Here is a 16,815-nt window from a genome sequence, read left to right as displayed (position 1 = left end):
GTGATGGGAATAAAGAGAATCGAGCTTACACAGCATCAACCCTCCTGTTCTTTCATCAAAGAGCCATAATCCAGACTTGCATGCTCAGCCTGCAGGACTTGAAGCCACTTCATGGTTAAATATACTTTTGTTCAAAACGACATTCTGCATGTAAATAGCTGTCCTGCCTTCTTTCTCCCAAGGTCCATTAAAAGGTTAAGAAAGCAGTGGTTTCATTTTTTAAAGTATAAACCCACAAAGTAAATAACAACAGGAAAGGGAGACAGCATAAAACAAGAGATTGAAGGAATTTCTAGAAGAAAGTAGAAATATACGCAGAGGTGGCTGCAGCTAAGGGAGCCAACCTTTCTGGGGACACTGAGAGCAGTTCCATAGTCAGGGGCAGCGGTGATGGACAGCGGCAGGGGGTAAGGGGGCTAATTAAACATCTGTGTCTGCGATGGTCAAAAACCCCCAATCCCAGGTAGAATGTCTGGCAGGCAGAATTGTGTGCGTTAGTTGCTCAGTCGTGTACAACTCTTTGTGACCCCGTGGACTGTAGTCCGCCAGCCTCCTCTGTCCATGGGATTTCCCAGGCAAGCATACTGGAGTGGGTTGCCATGACCTCCTCCAGGGGATCTTCCCAGCTCAGAGCTCGAACTCAGATCTCCTACACTGCAGGCAGATCCTTTACTGTCTGAGCCTCCAGATACTCACTCATAAAGAAAACAGCAAGTGTTTTCACCTAAAGAAACAGAAAACTACCAAGGGATAATCAAAACAATTAATGTGGGCTCTGTAATCCCAGGGTGAAGTCCTTCCACATTCCAGTGTTAGGGTAACCCACCGTTTCATCACTAGGTCTCCACCCCAAAAAACACATTTCTGCCAATTGACAAATCCCACCAAGAAAACAGAGCACTAGTCAGTGTTTCCATAAGGCCAATGAAATTGCAGGAATGACCAGAAAGCTAAAGGAAGCCTGAAGCATGGCAAGAAAAAAAAAAAAAAAACCCACCCTGACAAATCATGTAGAAAAGATAATCCCAGAAGAAAAGGAGGTGAGCTTACGCACATTCCTAATTCACATGAAAATTGATATTAATATTGCTAGAGACAAAATAGCTGATTATATAGTTAATCCCACTAGGGGATTGTAAATAGAAAAATATGAGAATCCCTTGTAAATTAATGATAATGCAAGAAAACAGGTTTGCTTAACCATGAAACCAAGCAGGCTTGCTTGGCAACAAACCCATGAAACAGAAGCATGGGAGGTACCCCAAAACAGGAAAACAATGGTGGCATGAGACACACATCCTGTCCAGTGAGCTCAGTAAGTTAATGCTCCCTACGACATGCTCTCTGCAGACATGAAAAACAATAATGTGTGGACCTACCTTGACCATGCTGGGACAAGAAAACTCCCCTGCTCAGCCTGGAGGAGGAGCTGATGATGGAAGCATGACGTCTACTCAAGAAAGACAGAGAAGGACTTTTCCCCCTCTCCACTTTGCTTTGATTATGAAACTGTAGCCCAGTAAGTTCTTGGGGTGCAGTGCTCCTCATTCACCTGCTTACAAGCCTCATAAGCATCCTGTCCTAATAAATCATTGCTTATCTACCACTTTGCTCTCACTGAATTCTTCTCTGCCCTGAGACAAAGGATTATGGTACCGGAGCTCTGTAGAGCCCCCAGAAATGACACCAATCGGTTTCAATATGAGAATTAATATGAGAATCTATTACATCCAAGAAAGGAGGAGGATGGGGGTAGATGCTATGAAGCAAGAACAACTGCTTAACAATCATGCCACTTTTTAGTTGCTTCATACTGGTGCCATGCCTTCTTCTACTTAATTTGTTTGCTTTGGAACACACTAGGATTTTTTTTTTCAGTCATGTCCTACTCTTTGTGACCCCATGGACTGTATCACGCCTGGTTTCCCTGTCCTTCACTGTCTCCCAGAGTTGCTCAAACCCATGTTCATTGAGTCAGTGATGCCATCCAACCATCTTGTCCTCTGTCGTCCCCTTCTCCACCTGCCTTCAATCTTTCCCAGCATCAGGGTCTGTACCAATGAGTCAGTTCTTCTCATCAGGTGGCCAAAGTATTGGAGCTTCAGCTTCAGCATCAGTCTTTCCAGTGAATATTCAGGACTGATTTACTTTAGGATTGACTGGTTTGTACAATTTAGGATTGTAGTCCAAGGGACTCTCAAGAGTCTTCTCCAACACCCAATTTGAAAGCATCAATCTTCAGCTCTCAGCCTTTCTAATAGTCCAGCTCTCACATCTAGGAGAGAAATGTTCAATGGATCAATCTGAACATTTTTTCTTAAGTTGCATATAGGGGTCAGGACATTGGAATCTTAGGGGAGTAGTGTGATCAAAAGCTACTTGATTCTTAGCTCTCAATAAGCAGCGTTTATACTCCAGTACTTTGGCCACCTCATGCGAAGAGTTGACTCATTGGAAAAGACTCTGATGCTGGGAAGGATTGGGGGCAAGAGGAGAAGGGGACGACAGAGGATGAGATGGCTGGATGGCATCACTGACTCGATGGACGTGAGTCTGAGTGAACTCCGGGAGTTGGTGATGGACAGGGAGGCCTGGCGTGCTGTGATTCATGGGGTCGAGAAGAGTCAGAGACGACTGAGCGACTGATCTGATCTGATATCATGGAGAGAATGGAAATCGTACTTATTCATTCAACAAATGTCTGCCGAGTATCCGCTCTGTGCCAGGCATTGTCAAGGCACCTGGGCTAGATCAGTAAACAAGATAAGAAACAGAATGAATAATGCGCCTTCCTCTCCTGAGCTGCATTCTCCTGGTTTAAATGCAAGAGGAGAGCGGAGTGCAGGGATGGGGAAGTGGCGGGGGTTGGGGGGGTGGCGGGGCTCGTGTCTGAAGCTCTGTAAGCCTTAGAAGGACTTTGGTTTTTAGCCTGAGTGAATGAGGGCCTTTGCAGGGAATGGGACTGGAGGAGTGATGATTTGAACAAGATCATGCAGCCTGCAACATTAATAACAGACTACAATGGACAACGGTGGAAGCAGAGACCAGTTAGGAAGTTGGGGTTTGTTGTTTTATCTGTACACATTTATTTATCATTCATCTATACGCAAAGCACCAGAGACTTCACCCAGATTGTAAACATCAGCAAAAAAAGCAGTATTAAATTAAATGCAGTGCCCACGAAGTCAGGAGGTGGCGGAGGGAGGAGAATGCAGAGAAAACCGTGATCAGGGCCCACTGCTTCTCCCTACAAGCCCTTTTGTACTCTCCTGTTTTTCATCTGCCTTCATGAATAACAGATTTTTTTAATCTGTTTTTTAAATTTAAAAAAAAAAACAGATATTTAAATTTAGGTTAAATATGCCCACTTCAGTCTAGAAAGTAGCTCAAGTAAATGTCACACGATTAGATCCAAATTGCTCTTTTTTCAGTATTTGGGGCATGACTCATTCTCTAGAGTGGCTTTCCGGGTGATTTTAAAACGTTTATCATCTCCTTGCAGGTAAAGTGAGTGTTTTCTGGCCTCTTCATTTGCACACCTGCAATTCCTAGTATTAAACATCTGACCTCAGGTGAAAGCAAGGAGCTTGCCAGACTTGAATATGCAGCATAACATGGGAAAAAGAAAACCCAGGGATTCCAGGCTCTGCCGCTTAAGAGGAATGTGCCTCCCTTAGGCTCCCTGAGCACCTGCGAGTTGGACAGGAGATAAATGTCAGATTTCAGTGTTCAGTACCCTAATAGATGTGAAACACTTCGTCTAGGAAAAAGTGCTTAATATTGATGTTTATATAGTTAATGTTTCACGTGCCACCGATCATACTACATTGCATAATGTTTCATAAATTCTATACATTTCACTCTTCCATGATCTTTGATAATAACTGTTGCTGTGCATGCTAAGTTCCTTCAGTCGTGTCTGACTCTTTGCAACCCTATGGACTGTAGCCCGCCATGTGCCCTAGAACCCCTGTTTTGCAACAAGAGAAACCACCACAGTGAGAAGCGAGAGAGTAGCCCCTGCTCACTGCAACTAGAGACAGTCCATGGGCAGGAAAGAAGACCCAACATGGCCAAAAATCAAATTTTTTAAAAAATAAATAAAATAGCAATTACCTTGAACTTTGATTTGTGTAGGACAGGTGGCTGTGCCCATCAGTCACTTTGTGTTGCTTCAAATCCAATTTCTTCATCTTCCAGTTTTAACATATTTTCTATCATGAATTCTTCATAGTCAAAGGAAACATTTTAAAGGACTACCTTATTCTATGTAAGGGCTTCCCAGGTGGCCCAGTGGTAAAGAATCCATCTGCCAATGCAGGAGATGTGGGTTCGGACCCTTGGTCTGGAAGGTCCCCAAGAGAAGGGAATGGCAACCCACTCCAGTATTCTTGCCTGGGAAATCCCATGGACAGAGGAGCCTGGTGGGCTACAGTCCATAGGGTTGCAAAGAGTCAGATGCAACTGAGCACAGAGGCACATTCCATGTAAAATTATTCTCATGCAAATGACTTAATTTTTATCATATAACTTGAATGTTGGACTTTATGACATGATATTTATGACATGACATTCAAAGGGAATTATTTCAATCACCATGAAACACCTCTACATATATCTTATATTCGAGGCTCCTACAGTCCAGATTCCTAATTCATCCTTCAAACACCCCAACCATTCCTAGTATCAGGTCACTGAATGTTTAGAAACCAAGCTTTCACTGGCTTGCAATCTTCAGCTCGGCTGAAGACAGCCTATGGACGACACATTCTTACAGAAAACAAAAAAGATGGCCTTGTATTTTCCCTGAAACTTCATTATGGTACTAACCTTTCCGCAAGGGATGGCATTTTAGAAATGCCACACGCATTTTAACTTTTGTTCCAGTTGCTAATGGCAAAGATGACCTATCCAGGAAGATAGGAGGAAAACAAGAACATCATCAACCATGTAATAACCTCAGTCCTTCAGGGTCATTAATATCCTATTTTTTATTCAGGTCAATGTGATTTTATTGGGGATAAATTTCTATCACTATCAGAGGATTGGGGTATCCTGAGAGACTTTAAGTAATAAAGTCTTTTACAAATCTCACTTCCATTATATTCTTATATGTCTATCTTTTCCTGAACTTTCTCTTGTCAGGTTGATTAGGAGGAATTGCTTGTGATGATCAATTTCTGAGCCCAAATTCACATACTAGACAATGAAAGATGCAGGGGTGTTTTTTGTGTTTTTTTTTCCCCCTCATCCACAAATATGTCTTTAAAGGATTTTCAGATCCTCAAAACAGAGCAAATTTTCTTGTCCGTTCTAGTTTGAAGAATAATATGCAGGCAAGATAATCCACCCCACTGGCCCATTCAGACTTGGGAAGGATATCATTAGGTAATGAATAAGTAAGGCAGCCTCTTGCTGAACTAAGCATAGTCACCAAGTCAGCCCTGACCACTAGCTAGATGGCAGTTGAAGATTTCATTGTGCTCAATATTTGGAACTTCCAAGCATTCAAATCCAAGGCCGCAATTTTAATAAATCCTCAAACAAAGGCATTCATTTTCAAAAGGGTTTGTTCATCAGAAATCAGCTGAAACATAAGTATTTAGGTCAAATGCCACAGTAAGCTGTAGGATTAGCAGAGCCCAAGAAAGCATGTCCTTGCCTTCACAGCACTCGCACCCCTGATGGAGCTGAGGGAGACATAGCGTGAGGGGGCTTTGGGGTGCCTGGTGTTGGGGGACCATTGCCATTTCATACGTGGTGGTGGTCAATGCCCTCTCTGATCAAAATGACTCCCATTTGTGCGGACTCTTTGCAGCCCCACGGACTGTAGTCTGACAGGCTCCTCTGTCCCTGGAAGTCTCCAGGCAAGAATACCGGAGTGGGTTGCCACTTCTTCCTCCAGGGGGTCTTCCCGACCCAGCGATGGAACCCACATCTCTTAGGTCTCCCACATTAGCAGGCAGGTTCTTTACCACTAGCGCCACCTGGGAAGATGGCATAATACAAATACCATAGAGTGGATGGCTTAAACAGAAAACATTTATTTCTAACCATTCCCAGAGGCTGGGAAGTCCAAGATCAAGGCAGATTCGGGGTCTGGAGAGGAACTGCTTCCTGGTTCAGGGACAGATGTCTTCTCCCTCTGTCCTCCCATGGTGGAAGAGGGGCGAGAGGACTCTTGAGGGTCTCTTACAATAGCACTGGCCCAGTCCTGAGGAGTCCACCCTTATGATCACCTCCCAGAGGCTGCACCTCCGAATGCCGTCACCTTGGGAGTCCACATTTCAACATGGGAATTTTTAAAACATGTTTACCGGAATATAGTTGATTCACAATGTTATGTTAGTTTCTTCTGTACAGGAAAATGGAAGTTACACACATACATACATCCACTCTCAGTGCTCACCCCTCCTTTTCCCACACTGGGCTTCTTGCTCTTCTGGGAAGAAAAAAAAAAAAATGCCTATATCGCTTTCAGGAACACCTGCCCCTATGTCTTTGCGTAACACTTCGTTTGGGTTTTTACTCCAATGCCATCTTCGCAGGAAGGTCTTCCCAGAGACCCTACCTGAATGACAGCAGCCTTGCCTCCTGTGACACCTACCTCTGCTGTTTCTCTTCCTAGGACTGTCACCCTCAAATATCAAAGTATATATATTTTTTGTTCATTTTTAAATTTTCTGTCTCAGCCAAAAGCACAAGCCCTGAGGGCAAGAGCTTTTTTTTCTCCTTCATCTCTGTCTGTCCCAGAACAGTCAACAGATGGATGGTGGAGGGATGAATAAGCAGCCTTCCAGCCAGGGAAATTTAAGGATGCTTCTCTGGTCTTACACCTCTGCCGCAGAGGTGTTTTGTTTTCCAGGAAAAAAAAGTCAAAGCGTTAGTCGCTCAGTTGTGTCCAACTCTTTGCGACCTCATGGACTGTAGCCCCCCAGGCGCCTCTGTCCATGGGGATTCCCCAGGCCAGAATACTGGTGTGGGTGGCCATTTCCTTCTCCAGGGGTTCATCCCAACCCAGGGATCGAACCCAGGTCCTTCTGTTCTCTGTCGCCTGGTTCTTTGGCTTTGGGGAGAAAGCAGGCGAGCACCCGCTTCGAGTCTCTGCTCCTTCGTGGCCCTGTCACCACCCGCAGAGCCCATCTCCACCAGTGTTTTGCACTTTTCACTGAAACATCACTTAAGCATTCCCTTTCAGGTTCACCATGTACTCCCAGAAACTCGCTGTTTCTGAATTAAAGGAGGAGGCTTTTTTTTTTTTTTCTGGTACTATGTTACATTTGGATTTTTTAAAAGTGTTTATTCCACAATTCTTTGAAAAACTAGTGAAAGGGAAAGTTGCTCAGTCGTGTCCGACTCTTTGCAACCCCAAGGACTATACATAGAATTCTCCAGGCAAGAATACTGGAGTGAGTAGCCATTCCCTTCTCCAGGGGATCTTCCCAACCCAGGGATCTAACCCAGGTCTCTCACATTGCAGGCAGATTCTTCACCAGCTGAGCCACCAGGGAAGCCCTAAATAGCAACGAATTCTCAGATTAATTACTTATCCTAAAGTTTTGCAGAATGGCATGCAAGACCTGAGGCTTCCCTGATAGCTCAGCTGGAAAGAATCTGCTTGGAATGCAGGAGATCTGGGTTCGATCCCTGAGTCAGAAAGATCCCCTGGAGGAGGGCATGGCAACCCCCTGCAGTATTCCTGCCTGGACAATCCCCTTAGACAGGGGAGCCTGGTGGGCTACAGTCAATGGGGTCGCAGAGTCGGACACAACAGAATGACTAAGCACAGCACAGCAGGCAAGACCTGAGGAAAGCCATAGAGTTATTGAAAGTTAGTTAAGTTGCTCAGTCGTGTCCGACTCTTTGTGATCCCGTGGACTGTAGCCCACCAGGCTCCTCCGTCCATGGGATTCCCCAGGCAAGAATACTGGAGTGGGTTGCCATTTCCTTCTCCAGGGGATCTTCCTGACTCAGGGATCAAACCTAGGTCTCTCGCATTAGAGGCAGACGTTTCAACCTCTGAGCCACCAGGGAAGCCAGCATAGAGTTATTATGTGGTCTTAAATTATCTTTGTGTTAGCTGTAGGAAATACATGGGAACCAGATAAAGAAATAGTTGAGAACATAAACTTGGGAAAGATTGCTCAGTGTTGGCCCATCTGACATTTGTGCTACATAAATACTTGTTGGCAGCACCCCTGGCCTCCTATCCACTAGGGACCAGGAGCATCCTCCCCCTGCCCTGTGTGACAGCTGATAATGTGGCCAAATGTTCCCTGTGGAGGGTGGGTTGGGGATCACCCCTCACTGGAGAACCACTGGCCTAAGAGCTTCAAATTCCCATTCCACCGCTTACCAGCTAAATGACTGCAGGCAAGATGACCTCACTGTGCCTCAGTTCCCGATTCCTAGATAATACTCCTTTCTTTGCATGCTAATTGTGAAGATTAATGAACCAGTGCATAGGAAGTGCTTAAACCTGCACCTGGCTCTTCAACGCTCAATGTTCTTGGTGTGTTCAGTCATTGCGTTGTGTCTGACCCTTCTGTGACTCTATGGACTGTAGCCCGCCAGGCTCCTATGTCCATGGGATTTCCCAGGCAAGAATACTGGAGCGGGTTGCCACTTCCTTCTCCAGGGGAGCTTCCTGCAACCAGGGACTGAAATCTCATCTCCTGTGTCTCCTTCATTGGCAGGCAGGTTCTTTACCACTGAGCCACCAGGGAGGCCCCAAACCCTCAATAAGTGTTAGCTATTCTTTAGAATGAGAATTCTAAAATACAGCACCAGGCTGACTGGGTTTTTCTAATAAAGTGAGCCGTCACTGAGTGGAGACTGGCCCTTCAGTTCAGTCGCCCAGTTGCATCTGACTCTTTGCAACCCCAGGGACTGCAGCACGCCAGGCTCCCCTGTCCTTCACTATCTCCCGGAGCTTCCTCAAACTCATGTCCATCAAGTCAGTGATGTGATCCAACCATCTCATCCTCTGTCGTCCCCTTCTCCTGCCTTCAATCTTTCCCAACATCGGGGTCTTTTCCAATGAGTGGAAACTTAGGTACAGGTTTATGTACAAAGTATATTACCCAAAGGAACTTAAACACATATTAAGTAAAACAATCATGAGTCTATGAAAAGAATTATCCTAGGTCAAACATTTTTGGAATGCTTACTAGATGTCAAGGGCATTACATTTCCTCATTTTATCCTGAAAACAAGGTGGAATTCGATTATTTCAGTCCTATTTAACCATGGGGAGATTTCAGCCTCCTGGGAATCAAGCCACTTGTCCAAACCCACCCAGATCCAAAGCAGCAGAGCCAAAACTTAAACCCAAGTCTGTGTGGGGGCTAAGTCACTTCAGTCATGTCTGACTCTTAACGATCCTATGGGCTGTAGCCCACCAGGTTACTCTGTCCATGAGATTCTCCAGGAAAGAATACTGGAGAGGGTTGCCATGCCCTCCTTCAGAGGATCGTCCCGATCCAGAGATCAAAGCCAGGTCTCCTGCATTGGCAGGTGGATTCTTTCCCACTGAGCCACCAGGGAAACCCCTCCTGAGTACCTACCTGCCCATAAAGATGACCTAAGAGTCCTAAGCTTGCCTATTCTTTCCCATCTCTGGTCTGCGGTCTTCCCCAGGCTCTGACTTTTCTCCTTAGCTTTCCTCCTCCAAAAGAGGGCTCCCTCACTTCACATTCCCACCTCCCAGTGGAAAGCACTTTCTGAAACAAAGACTCCCTGGCTCAGACACAGCCCTAAGACTGCTCGAGGGGCCATTTGTGAGCAAACAGGCTTCAAGTTGGTGCTGCAGCTATGAAGGTCCTGCGATGAGACGTTTTCAAATGGCGACAGCCCTCATTTGAATGCCCCCTACCTCTTCCCCTAAGCAGACACTTCAGCTTCCCCTTGTTGAGCCCAACCGAAGAGTTAATCAAGCTCCTGAAATGAGTCCAGGGAGCTGAAATCATGGCATCCTGCCCTGCCTGCCTATTTTTTCAAATTTAAAGACACTGGGCTTCCAAAGAGTTGATACTTGAGGCTCTTTTAAATGCATAGAATACTGAGATTGGGTGTGTGGGGTCTGCCATTAGCCTAAAACAGCTGAAAGTGGGGCATAAGAAGAAATGTATTTTATTTTCTTCTTTTGACCAGATTCTTTTCTGATTTAAAGCAGAATAAATCAATAAGCTCAAAAAGAAAAATATGCACAAATATATACATATCAAATAGTTTTTCCTCATTCGTTTGCAGAGCTTTTAAATCTTAATTCTTTTCTTTAATTCAATATAATGAGAGACCTGGGGCTTCCCAGGTGTCACTAATGGTAAAGAACCCACCTGCCAATGCAGGAGAACCAAGAGATTTGATCCCTGGGTTGGGAAGGTCCCCTGGAGGAGGACATGGCAATCCACTTCAGTATTCTTGCCTGGAAAATCCCATGGACAGAGGAAGCCGACGAGCTACAGTTCATGGGGTTGCAAAGAGTCAGACACAACTGAAGCGACTTAGAGAAAATGAAAGTGAAAGTCGCTCAGTCTTGTCTGACTCTTTGTGACCCCATGGACTACACATTTCATGGAATTCTCCAGGCCAGCATACTGGAGTGGGTAGCCTTTCCCTTCTCCAAGGAATCTTCCCAATCCAGGGATAGAACCCAGGTCTCTTTCATTGCAGATGGATTCTTTACCAGCTGAGCCACAAGGAAAGCCCAAGAATACCAGAGTGGTTAGCCTATCCCTTCTCCAGCAGATATTCCTGACCCAGGAATTGAACTGGGGTCTTCTGCATTGCAGGTGGATTCTGGACCAATTGAGCTCTCAGGGGAGCCCAAAAGCAACTTAGCACACACACAATGAGAGGCCTAGTCTGCCTGGCCAGCCAAAAGTAAGTTGCCACCAATGGGCTAGTTTGCCCAAGAAGGCTACATCCCCTCAGAGAAACAGAAATAAGAAAAAGATTTTGAGGACTGATGTGATTAAGACTTTCAAGGGGCCAAACTGCAAAGATAAATTTTACCTCCAAGTCTCAATCAAAAAGGTGTCCTAGGGGACAAAGGGTCTAGCTTCCAGGGAGGGAAGATTTTGAGGGAGGGTACCCACTGCCAGGGACAAGTTTATGGTGAGGAGAGATGGAGACCTTTAAATAAGATAGTAGAAGGAAGGAAGACCACCTCAAGAAAGTGGTCTGTTTAGAAAAAGTCATTGTAAAAATAGAGACTGAATAGACAAAGGGATCATGACCAAACCATATATACAGATGAAATCTGACCCACCACAAGCAGTAACCTGATGGGAAGCCAACTGCCTATCTACAATAAATAATCCAGGAAGGCAGCCTGCTGTCACAGACTTGCAGAATCCAGGTTGCCATCTCTACCAACAATCCAGGGACTTAGAATAATTCGTGTAACAATCTGCCCGAAGGGCCAATTCTTGATTAACAACTCATCAGATCAGATCAGTCGCTCAGTCATGTCCGACTCTTTGTGACCCCATGAATCGCAGCACGCCAGGCCTCCCTGTCCATCACCAACTCCTGGAGTTCACTGAGACTCACGTCCATCGAGTCAGTGATGCCATCCAGCCATCTCATCCTCTGTTGTCCCCTTTTCCTCCTGCCCCAAATCCCTCCCAGCATCAGAGTCTTTTCCAATGAGTCAACTCTTTGCATGAGGTGGCCAAAGTACTGGAGTTTCAGCTTTAACATCATTCCTTCCAAAGAAATCCCAGGGCTGATCTCCTTCAGAATGGACTGGTTGGATCTCCTTGCAGTCCAAGGGACTCTCAAGAGTCTTCTCCAACACCACAGTTCAAAAGCATCAATTCTTCGGCACTCAGCCTTCTTCACAGTCCAACTCTCACATCTATACATGACCACAGGAAAAACCACAGCCTTGACTAGATGAACCTTTGCTGGCAAAGTGATGTCTCTGCTTTTGAACATGCTGTCTATGTTGGTCATAACTTTCCTTCCAAGGAGTAAGCGTCTTTTAATTTCATGGCTCATAGTTTCCCTAATTTTCACTCCCTACCTCCACCTTAGTACCAATCAGAGAAAGCCAAATATGCACCCTGACCAATCATAGAGGAGCCACGCTCCTGGTTGGCCCGCCCCCAGGCCAGCAGCCTCCAATCAGGGAGGGGCCTTCCCTGCTTCCTCTCTGAGGCTCTCCCACTCCCCGGCCTGCCCTTGAGTCTCTGCCAGAGGCAAGGGATGTGGCTGCCTCCCTTGCTACGGCAAGCTCAAAACAAATAGCCCATTTTTCTCATGTGGTTGGTTTTTATTTCCACAAAAATAAACTGAAAGGTCTAAGGTATATCTCAGGAGCTTAATGAAAAGACCTCAGAGGACACTCTGTCACTTTGCCTGTAACTATAACCCACGTCTTTGTTCCCTGGGCCTGAGGAGCCTCAGAAGGAAACCTGAGTCAGTTCAGCTCTATGAATTCAAGCACTGGTTCCTCATCTCAATTTGGCTCCTGGTTCTCGGACTTCCCTGGTGGCTCAGACGGTAAAGCGTCTGTCTACAATGCGGGAGACCTGGTTTGATCCCTGGGTCAGGAAGATTCCCTGGAGAAGGAAATGGCAGCCCACTCCAGTACTCTTGCCTAGAAAATCCCATGGACGGAGGAGCCTGGTGTCCATGGGGTCGCAAAGAGTCGGACACGACTGAATGACTTCACTTCACTTCTCGGTGTGGCTTTGGCAAGTCTCAAAATTCCCCAGACCCTCCTGTAACAATTGTTTGAGCTCTGAGGATTAGCCTTGTGAAATAAAATGTTTTCTGCTCTACACTCTACCAGTAAACGAGCCTTATCCAAATACAGATTTCTGAGCCCAGGTGGAACAAAGTCTGCTATTTGGAAGCCATCAGGTAAATTCCTCCCCAGTAAACACTGAGGAGCGGGGAGGGGGTGGGGGGGCGGATGTGAGAGGTAGCCATCCACCACATTCACCATCTCTTATGTTAAACAAGGAATTAATATGTGAACAATAAAGAAAGCAGGATTGGCCCCGCATAGCTAGATGCATATGAAAGAAGTAATTTCAGCAAGCCCAGATGCTTGCAGCTTTCCATACATAGAAGATTGCTAAATCTCCTTATGTGAGAGATTTAGTTTTCTCTTAATTAACAGTGATCTTTTCATATTCAGATTACCTGCCCCTCACTGCATACTTGTTTATAGTCTGGCTCCTCCCCTGCCTCCTTCGAGTCACCTCTCTCCAGGTTCCCTGAGATACTGTCTCCCAGACTCAAGTCCTAACATTCCCACCAAATAAAGCCTAACTCAACTTTTTAGGGGCTTCCCTTGTGGCTCAGCTAATAAAGAATCCGCCCACAATGTGGGAGATCTGGGCTTAATCCCTGGGTTGGGAAGATCCCCTGGAGAAGGGAAAGGCTACCCACTCCAGTATTCTGGTCTAGAGAATTCAATGGACTGTATAGTCGATGGGGTTGCAAAGAGTCGGACACGACTGAGCGACTTTCACTTCACCTTACAACTTTTTCGGTTGTGGGTATTTTTTTTTAGTGGCCAGCCTCCAAGGTCTATATGCTTTTTTAATTTATCTTTGTTTTCCTATGTTCCTTGGGCATTGTGTTTAGTCTATGACCAATGTCCCTACCCAATGCCTTCAAGAGAGCTTTGCTCACAGAGGACTTCTTATCACCAATAATAATTGACCGTCAAGAAACTATTGTCTTGCAAGGATTTGAAGTCTTTGCAAGGTCCTGAAAACGCACAGGCTTTTATTTGTTTTAACAAAGGTGAGTCTAAACTTGCCTGCCGCAGTGAGTTGAAATGTTAATACGCATTAAACTTGGGCATATGCTGGTTTAGAGTTTTGGCTAAGGAAGAATTAAGGATATAACATAAAACCCTAAGTCTTATGGCTCCAGAGAGCATAAGTTTATTTTTCTCAGTAAAGCTTATCCCTGACCTGTGGGCATTTTGCCACCAAGAGGTAACTCAGGGACCTTATGGATCCATCATTTTCAACACCAGGTTCTCAGTTACCACATTTGCCTGCATCAAGTCAGAAGAGAAAGACTGTGGAGCCAGGTGCACAGGTATGAACATGATTTCTAGCACATTCTATCAGCTACATCTCAATCATGTGAATACACCTACCTCACTGCAAGGAAACTGTGAACTAACTCTCAGCTCAGAGGAAAGAGAGTGGGTTTAATTAAGAGCTAACCAGTTTCTGCCTCATTTATTAGGGCCAAACATCTCTGCTGTGAAATACCACTCCCCTATCCAAACACCTGGCTTAGTTTCTAGAAAATGTGCACAGGCTAAGCTCTAAATTGGATTCTTCATACATCAAAGGATATAGTCAACTCTTTACAGCTCAAGGCTTCTCAAACTTGAAGGGCAGCTCACAGCGATGACAACAACAACAAAAAGTCCTGCCAAATCTCTCTGCCTTTAAAAAGAACTCTGTGCTTTAATTTTATTGCTTCTAGGAGCGTTGCAGCTTTCATGAGCCAGTGAACTAGTTAATTGGCTGCGGTAATAACTGGGTATTGGAAGGTGGCACCTAACCTAACAAATATTAAGAAACTGTGACTCTGGAGAATGAGCTTTCAAGGGTGAAGGGTGTGTCATGGGTCAACATGACACCATATGTGACAGTTAAGGACAAGGGAGGAAATGACATTTTAGAAAGGTGAAAATTGTGAAAAATTTTGCCTCCCTTTCTGAGTCATTAAGACCATACACTCTTATAAAGCTGATTTTTTTGAGCTATAGTTACAGTACAAAAGAAGAAAAAGTTTGTTTAACATTCTGTGTCTGCCTTTTTTCCCATTTATATATGTATAGCCCAAGCAAATCTGATGAAAAAAGTAATTGAGATTTTGGTTCTAAAGAAGATCTTGATTTATTTTGACTTGTCCACAGAGTCTAGCAAAATGATCTATGCCTTCCTACGGAAATGGGACGTCCAGATGCAAAGAATGCTGTGTGCTATCCGCAGACAGCCAAAGCCCGCCTCGCAGCCTGCCCCATGGGCATCCTTCAAGGGCAGCCAAGATCAAGGTTCCTTCATCAGACTGGCACATGCCAAGCTTCATGGCCATTTCTACAGGAGTGAAACTTGAGGGCCATACTGAATTCGAATTTTCCCAGGAGTTCACCAGGAAGTAAGGTCCACTTTGAGGTGATTCATTGAAAAAACAGTTACAGAATAAAACTAGTCTGGCAGTTTTTTTCAAATGGAAAAATGGGACATGATGTATGAACCTGGCTCACAAACAGCCACCTGTTGTCCATGGTCATTGGCTGAAAATCAGCTCTCAATTTTCTGGCTTGTTGTACAGCTCTCCCTGCTTCGGCCAATGACCACAATACAAAAGGTGGTAGTCTCACTTCCTCATCCCAGGCCACAGGCTACCCCAACTGAATACAAAGTTATTATGGCAGGTATTTATAGTATGTATTATATCTGAAAAGCATGTGGGCACATGTTGTCTTTTTCCTCTATGTCTCTCTTATTACTTGCCACCTTATATTACCAGTGCCTCTCCCATCCTCCATTAGCACGGATAAATTGCTGTTGATTATAGTTCAGTTCCTTTTCGAGTGGGTTAAGTGCAGTAAAATGAGCAGAAAAGTAGCAAGCAAGGCCTCGGTGTGACATCAACAGCCCGTAATGGCGTATTTTTACCTCCGGTATTTTCGCAGATGATTCTACCTGAAATTCTCCAATTTGGGGTAATGATGCTAAAAGTGTGTAATGTAAGAAACTGGGGTAGAAGCAACAGACGATGATGATGGTGATGGTGATGGAAGGGTTATGTGTGGATAAAAACCCAGCTCTGTGTGAAACGCTGGTTGGGCTAATAACCCAAGGGGTAAAATGAGCCTCGATTCTATGGTTCCATTAGTAAAAAGGTGATGTTTTCAAATTTACTTTTAAAAAATGAAAAGAACATATCTGACTGTCTATTTAGAAATGAGGGACCTGGCTTCTGGATTAAGAAAACCATTCTGGATATAACTCTCTAGGGGCATAGGGATCTTTCACTTAGAATCATCCATTTTTTAAAATCCCTTATTATTGTTATTATTATTTTTTTGCACTAAATTGTTGGACCAAAAAATAAATAAATAAATAAATTGTTGGACCGAATGTCGTGGGCCTCTTGGTGTTGATGGGATCTAGAAGTGAATTCCTATTTATGGAACCATGAGGACGACTGCTGTGGAATCTTTCAGTAAACACGTGTACACCTTTCTATTGAATATATATCTAGAGGTGGCAATGGGGGGCCGCTGTCTATCCATATCTTTAGTGTTAATGTGTGGAGAAGGAAATGGCAACCCACTCCAGTATTCTTGCCTGGAGAATTCCATGGAGAGAGGAGCCTGGTGGGCTGCTGTCCATGGGGTAGCACAGAGTTGGACAGGACTGAAGCAACTTAGCATGCGTGCATGTATTGGAGAAGGAAATGGCAACCCACTCCAGTATTCTTGCCTGGAGAATTCCATGGACAGAGGAGCCTGGTGGGCTGCTGTCCATGGGGTAGCACAGAGTTGGACACGACTGAGGTGACTTAGCATACGTGCATATATTGGAGAAGGAAATGGCAACCCACTCCAGTATTCTTGCCTGGAGAATCCCAGGGACAGCAGAGCCTGGTGGGCTGCCGTCTTTGGGGCCACACAGAGTCGGACACGACTGAAGCGACTTAGCAGCAGCAGCAGCAGTGTTAATGTGATAGATACGGCCAAAGCATTTACAGAGTGGTCATACCAATTCACACCCCTACTAGCAGTATGCACACATTCTTGTTGCTCCTATCCTCATC

General features: G+C 45.0%; 1 long non-coding RNA gene across 1 annotated transcript; it reads left to right on the top strand.

Moving 5' to 3' along the window:
* The first annotated feature begins 12,785 nt into the window (after positions 1–12,785).
* Positions 12,786–16,054, top strand: LOC129624188 (uncharacterized). Its single transcript, XR_008700806.1, has 3 exons — positions 12,786–12,873; positions 14,006–14,070; positions 14,906–16,054. It is a non-coding gene; the product is annotated as an uncharacterized LOC129624188 (long non-coding RNA).
* The last annotated feature ends 761 nt before the right edge of the window (positions 16,055–16,815 follow it).

Source organism: Bubalus kerabau, chromosome 12, assembly GCF_029407905.1.
Source record: "Bubalus kerabau isolate K-KA32 ecotype Philippines breed swamp buffalo chromosome 12, PCC_UOA_SB_1v2, whole genome shotgun sequence".
In the NCBI taxonomy this organism is placed as follows: domain Eukaryota; kingdom Metazoa; phylum Chordata; class Mammalia; order Artiodactyla; family Bovidae; genus Bubalus; species Bubalus kerabau.
The sequence above is the reverse complement of the archived record's forward strand: the minus strand, read 5'-3'. Positions and strand labels throughout refer to the sequence as shown.